The following is a 7,325-nucleotide window of genomic DNA, read 5'->3' on the forward strand; positions in this document are numbered from 1 at the left end:
TCTCCACACAGAAATCACCCAATATGTGGGCTATGGCCTCTGTAGTTTATTAAAAGATCACTTTCGACAACAGTGAGTTGTACCACATGACTGCACTCATCAGTCTCCACTGGAGTTAACATTTTGGTTACGAAGAGAAAAGATGAAAAAATAATTCAATAAAACTTAAGTCTTTCCGATTTTTGACCATTTTCCAAAACAGAAATTTGGTGAAAATCTCCTGTGTTACGAAGACTTGGTTGAAACCACTGGTGATATGATCCCATTGATGTGGTGGAAACACTTGACAGAAACACATTTACAAAATGTCCAGAGTCTGAGGCGATCAAAAACAAACTCCTGGAGATCCCAGTGCTGCTCAGACACATCGCCTAGTTTCCCCTACCCAGCTCTTTTTCTTATGAAATCAACATTAATTACATTGCATTGAACTCTGGATTTTAACATTTCACTGAGAGCGTCAGTTAACATTTCTTAGAATCCCTACAGTGGGGAAGCAGGCCATTCAGCCCATTGAGTCTACACCGACCCTTTGAGTAGCATCCCACACAGACCCACCCCTTCACCCTCTCCCTGTAACCCCATATTTCCCATGGCCAATCCACCTAACCTGTACATCCTTGGATTTGTTTATAAAAACACATGATTGATTGCAATTCATTTATCCAAGCCAAAGAAACTTGCAGTTTCAAACCTACAATTCATTCAGTTCCTCCTGCACATCGGTACTGTACTGCAGGCTGCACCAGCAAGGACACTCGGTGCTCAGGGGCATCAACCCAGTTTATGGTCTGCACCAAGCTGCATCTCTGCTCTCTTTGCTTGCTTCATGCACTCTGAGCCTCCCTGCATGCTCACAGTGGCCATCCTTTCCACTGGCTTAATTTGTTCCCTCAGCCAGAGACTGCAGGATAATATTACTGCTGTCTTGCTGTGCCATTTAGCGTGTACGCAAAGCTAGAGAGCTCGTCCTGACGATCAGCAGGACCATAGTTGTCCTCAGTCAAGTCAAGGGGATAGCCTTCACTCCACAGATCCACCACAGTAAGTCAAGGGCTGCCTGCAAGGGCATGTCCAGAGATTCTCTGACCAATTTTTAGAGGTTCACCATAGAAAGCATTCTATCTGGGCACATAGTGGTTTGGTACGGCAACTGCTGCGTCCAGGACCATGAGAAACTAGAGAAAGTTGTTAACACAACCCAACCCATCACACAAGCCAACCTCCCATTCATTGACTCCATCTATACTTCTCGCTGCCTCGAGAAGGCAGCCAACATCATCAACGACCACTTTCACACCGGCCATAATCTCTTCCAACCTCTTCCATTTGGCAGAAGATCCAAAAGCTTAAGCACATGCACCAATAGGTTCAAAACAGTTTCTTCCCCGCTGTTATTAGATTTCTGAATGGACCTCTCAAATTCCAAATTTAATGTGATCTCACTCTCTGTGCGCATTCTCTGCAGCTGTAACATAGTATTCCTCGCTCTGTTCTATTACCCTAATGCACTTTGTACTGCATGCAAAACAAAACTTTTAACTGTACTCAGGTACATGTGACAATAATAAATCAAATCAATTCAAACCAAATCACATCAAATCCATATCACTCCAGGGCATGTCAAGGATGGTCAGAGACAGCTTATTCTCCTCATTAGTGGTGAGGAGCTAAAAGATAGTTGCCACATAGAGTTATAGAGTTGTACAGCACTGAAACAGACCCTTCAGTCCAATGCTCGTCCATGCCGACCCGATATCCTAAATTAATCTAGTCCCATTTGCCAGCATTTGGCCCATATCCCTCTAAACCCTTCCTATTCATGTACCCATCTAGATGCCTTTTAAATGTTGTAATTATACCAGCCACCACCACTTCCTCTGGCAGCTCATTCTATACACGCACCACCCTCTTTGTGAAAAAGTTACCCCTTAGGATCCTTTTAAATCTTTCCCCCCTCACCTTAAACCTATGGCCTCTAGTTTTGGACTCCCCCACCCGGGGGAAAAATCCTTAGCTATTCACCCTATCCATGCCCCTTGTGATTTTATAAACCTCTACAAGGTTACCCCTCAACCTCCAATGCTCCAGGGAAAATAGCCCCAGCCTATTCAGCCTCTTTCTGTATCTCAAACCCTCCAACCCTGGCAACATCCTTGTAAATCTTTTCTGAACCCTTTCAACTTTCACAACATGTTTTCTATAGCAGGGAGATGAGAACTGCACGCAATATTCCAGAAGTGACCTCACCAGTATCCTGTACAGCCGCAACATGACCTCCTAACTCCTATACTCAATGCACTGACCAATAAAAGCAAACATACCAAGCGCCTTCTTCATTATCCTATCTGCATGTGACTCCACTTCCAAGGAAGTATGAACTTGCACTCCAAGGTGTCTTTGTTCAGCAACACTCTCCAGGACCTTACCATTAAGTATGTAAGTCCTGCTCTGATTTGCCTTTCCAAAATGCAGCACCTCACATTTATCTAAATTAAACTCCATCTGCCACTCCTCAGCCCATTGACCCACTGATCAAGATCCCATTATACTCTAAGGTACATTGTACTTCTTCGCTGTCCACTACACCTCCAATTTTGGAGTCATCTGCAAACTTACTAACAATAACTCTTATGTTCACATCCAAATCATTTGAATAAATGATGAAAAGCAGTGGACTCAGCATCGATCCTTGAGGCACACATCTGGTCACAGACCTTCAGTCTGAAAAACAACCTTCCACCACCACCCTCCGTCTCCTACCTTCAAGCCACTTCTGTATCCAAATGGCTAATTCTCCCTCTTTTTCATGTGATCTAACCTTGCTAACCAGTCTACCATGTGGAACCTAGTCAAACGCCTTACTGAAGTCCATATAGATCAAGTCTACCGCTCTGCCCTCATCGATCCTCTTCATTACTTCTTCAAAAACCTCAATCAAGTTAGTGAAACATGATTTCCCACGCACAAAGCCATGTTGACTATCCCTAATCAGTGCTTGTTTTTCCAAACACATGTAAATCCTGCCCCTCAGGATTCCCTCCAACAATTTACCCACCGCTGATGTCAGACTCACCGATCTATAGTTCCCTGGCTTTTCCTTACTAACTTTATTAAATATTAGCACCACATTAGCCAACCCCCAGTCCTCTGGCACCTCACCTGTGGCTATCCACGATACAAATATCTCAGCAAGGGGCCCACCAATCACTTCCCTAGCTTCCCACAGACTTCTAGGGTACACCTGATCAGATCCCGAGGATCTATCCACCTTTATGCGTTTTAAGACATCCAGCACCTCCTCCTCTGTAATATGGACATTTTTCAAGATGTCGCTATTTATTTCTCCATGTTCTCTATCTTCCATATCCTTCTCCACAGTAAACACTGATGCAAAATGCTCGCTTAGTATCTCCCCCATCTCCTGCAGTTCCACACATAGGCAGCCTCGCTGATCTTTAAGGGGCCCTTTTCTCTCCCTCGTTACTCTTCTGCCCTTAATGTATTTGGAGAATCCCTTTGGATTCTCCTTAAACCTATTTGCTAAAGCTATCTCATGGCCCCTTTTTGCTCCTCCTCATTTCCCTCTTAAGTATAATCTTACTGCCTTTAAACTCTTCTAGGGATTCACTCGATTTCTGCTCTCTATACCTGACATAAGCTTCCTTCCTTTTCTTGACCAAAACCTCAAGTTCTCTAGTTATCCAACATTCCCTACACCTACCAGCCTTACCCTTCAACCTAACAGGAACATACTGTCTCTGGACTCTTATATCATTTTTGAAGGCTTCCCAGTTTCCATCAGCCCTGAGTCAACTTTTGAACGTTCTTGCCTAATACCGTCAAAATTGGCCTTCCTCCAATTTAGAACTTTAACTTTTCGATCCAGTCTATCTTTTTCCATCTCTATGTTAAAACTAATAGAATTATGGTCACTGGCCCCAAAGTGCTCCCCCACTGACACCTCAGTCACCTGTCCCTGCCTTATTTCCCCCAAGAGTGGGTTAGGTTTTGCATCTTCTCTAGTAGGTACACCCACATACTGAATCAGAACATTTTCTTGTGCAACTTAAGAAATTCCATGCCCTGAGTTCATCTGCCTTACCTGTTAATCTTCTTGCATTGAAATAAATGCGGTTGAATTTATCAGTCCTGTCTTGTACTCTGCCTTGTTCCTGCCTGCCCTGGCTGTTTGACTTGCTCCTTTTCCCACTGCACCATTCTCCGACTGATCTCTTTCCTCAATCCCTCCCTAGGTATCACCCCCAAATCCCCCCTTACTAGTTTAAATCCTCCCGAGCAGCTCTAGCAAATCTCCACGTCAGTATATTAATCCCCTTCCAATTCAGGTGCAATCTGTCCTTATACAGGTCACTTCTACCCCAGAAGAGATCCCAATGATCCAAAAATGTGAATCCTTCTCCCCTACACCAGCTTCTCAGCCACATATTCATCTGCTCCATCCTCCTATTCCTACCGTCACTAGCTCATGGCACTGGGGTTAATCTAAAAATTACTACCCTCGAGTACTCCCTTTGTAAATTCCTGCCTAACTTCCTATATTCTCTCCTCAGAATCCTGTCCTTTTCTCATTCTATGTCATTAGTTCCAATGTGTATGACAACCTCCTGCTGGTCCCTCTCCCCTTTGAGGACATTCCGTGCCCTCTCTGAGACATCCTTGATTCTGGCAGTCAAATTGACTCACTTTACCCTGTTTTCCTCAGGAGTGAGAAGTGAGGGGACAGATAATACAGGAGATGAAAGTGGGCGCAGTGTCGGTGCAGGTGAATGAGTAGGTCCCCGGTAGGTGAGAAGGAATTGCAGAGGGCGTGCAATAGGTGTTGGGGTGTTGGGGTGGTTGGAGGCGATTGAGGGAAAGTGTTGCTGGTAATAGTTAGAGTAATACAGCACGAGCCTCGGTGGGAGGTGGGTACAGAGGCAGGGATAGAGTGAGTGTGAGGTATCGGAGAGAAGATGATGGCACGTATCCTGGCAGAGTGGAGAAGGACATTGACCTTCTTCCTGTAGTCCTGGGCCACCCTCCGGATGGCATTGACCTAGGTGGAAAACTCACAGGAAGGTGGCATTGTGGGCTCCACTGCCAGTCCCTGGGGGAGACAATGAAGTCTAGCATTGGCAGCACCCCCATCCAGCAGGACAGCGCCCACACATCACAGTGTGAACTTCCCCCTTCCCTGGGTAAATGTCAAGAACGGTGCAGGACAGTTCCACACTGACAGAGCTTGTCCAAGTGTGCGACAGGCTTTTTTAAAGGCGACACAGGCGCAGGGACACTGGTCTTTTGGCAGTTATCACTGAGCCGCAAGATTTTCTAGGGACTACACCGGGTAAAATGTAGCAGAAATCAGAGCAGAGAAATACCATAGGCCATGGTAGGCAATTAATGAAGCGAGTTTCAAAGGATACAGTGAGAGAACTCACTCGACTCCGTGGCAAGAAATTCTCCTAAAAAAATGAATGCAATTCCCATCGCCAAAATAAAATGTAAAGTTCAGTTTAATACTCCAAAAGAGGCCAATAAATCTTGTTCAAAGAGTCTATGGTTTTTCTTTGTCACGTTTGAAGTTGCCTTAGCAATACATCTTCAGATTCGATTTGTTTCTGTTATAATTTGTGACTTTAGATGCTACGAAACCTACATCTCAGTTGCACTCCAAAGTGTTTATTGAAGAACCTGACAACTGTGCACTAACCTTTCCCTCAAAGATCTACACTAAATGAGAGGAGGAAACAGAAGCTTTAGTTAAATGGAAACCAAATGGAAGTGGATTTCAATGCAATACAATATCCCTTTATTGTCACATGTACTCCATTGTCTTCAGTAAAAAATAAAGAGGAGATCTAATGGAGTAGCTTAAATTTTTGGGGCGGCTTTTGCAAGTTAAATTGTGAAAAACAATTTCTGCTGATCCATCCGTAACTAGAGAACACAAATATAAAATCTTCACCAAAGGATCAAAAGGAAAGGTTAGGTATTTTAAATGCAGAAGGTTGTCAGAGCAATCGCTTTTCCACCAGAAATAAGGATGGAAACAGAATTTGTAATTGTTTTAAATAGAAATGGATAAATATTTTAAAAATGGACAACTTAAGTGCGTGTACAAGAGGGGAATGGGATTAAGTGGAGTACTGTTTCAGAGCAATAGCATTTCACAATGGACTATGTGATCACCTCCTGTGTTGCATTAATTGGGAGCTAATTTCACCAAAATGGAAAGAGACATGAACAACACGACAAGAAACTCTGGATTCCACTATCTCACTGAGTATGTTGGCCAACATTTGTCAACACTGAGCCTTGACGAAGACAATTCCCATTGGTCTAAACCGTTCAAAGACCGCGTCAGGTTCATTCCAATCCTTTCATCAAACCCAAACTCATCAACCATCAGTTGAGCAAACCAACAAGGAGCCAACATGCCTTGGTCCACCACGGGACTCGGCCTGCTCACCTCGCAACCCACTCTCCAGGTGTGTGTGCGGGGGTTGGGGGGAGAAAGGGGAGGACAGACAAAAAAAAAGGAAAGAAAGGTAAAGGGCCTGGTGAGCAGAGGAGCTCCGAGGAGTTCTGACTGGAGCATCCTACTCTGCCACCATCTTGAATCTGAACAAAATCTACGGCTCATATTTTCCCACTTGAATTGAAAGAATGGCCATGAGCTGGTTTCATGGTGCCCTTTTCACCATGACCTTGGGTGAATTATCTCATACACTGACACGTTCCTGTCCTTATCATTTGTGCAAGTGAGAGGTTATTTGGCAACGCGCGTGGGCGGCAATGTAGAAAGTCAAGATAGGCCCCTGGTGGTAGAAGAGTTAAAGTCCAGGACTCCACTTCCAACACCGCAAGACGGGAACTATCCTTCACCCTGCGGTGCTCACTCTGAAATTCTGACCAGATGGCACAGAAACAAAATGATCTGGCACAGGACAACTTCGCGGAGGTGGATCTCACGACCCTGGTGGACAGGTCGATGGAGAGAAAGTCTGTGCTCTTCCTGTCTGACTGCAACAAGAGGTCAACCATCAGAGAGGTCAGTCCTGCACCGTCCAGAGAGAAGTGGCACCGTCTTCTCTCTCTGCTACCTCACACCCATAGGGCCATGACTCGCTCTAATTCTGCCACTGCGCAGGCATCTCACCATGGGCTCCAACCTCAGCGCCATGGGCATCATGTCCACTTAGGGGCTCGCACCCAACACAACTTCCGTCATTGCTAACCCTTCCTGGCCTCTGCAGTTCCTGCTCACTCATAGATGACAGCCTCTCCTGCTCGTGTACAATCAATGACTTTGCATCCAC

This window comes from Rhincodon typus, chromosome 12 (genome assembly GCF_021869965.1).
Source record: "Rhincodon typus isolate 14 chromosome 12, sRhiTyp1.1, whole genome shotgun sequence".
Lineage (NCBI taxonomy): Eukaryota > Metazoa > Chordata > Chondrichthyes > Orectolobiformes > Rhincodontidae > Rhincodon > Rhincodon typus.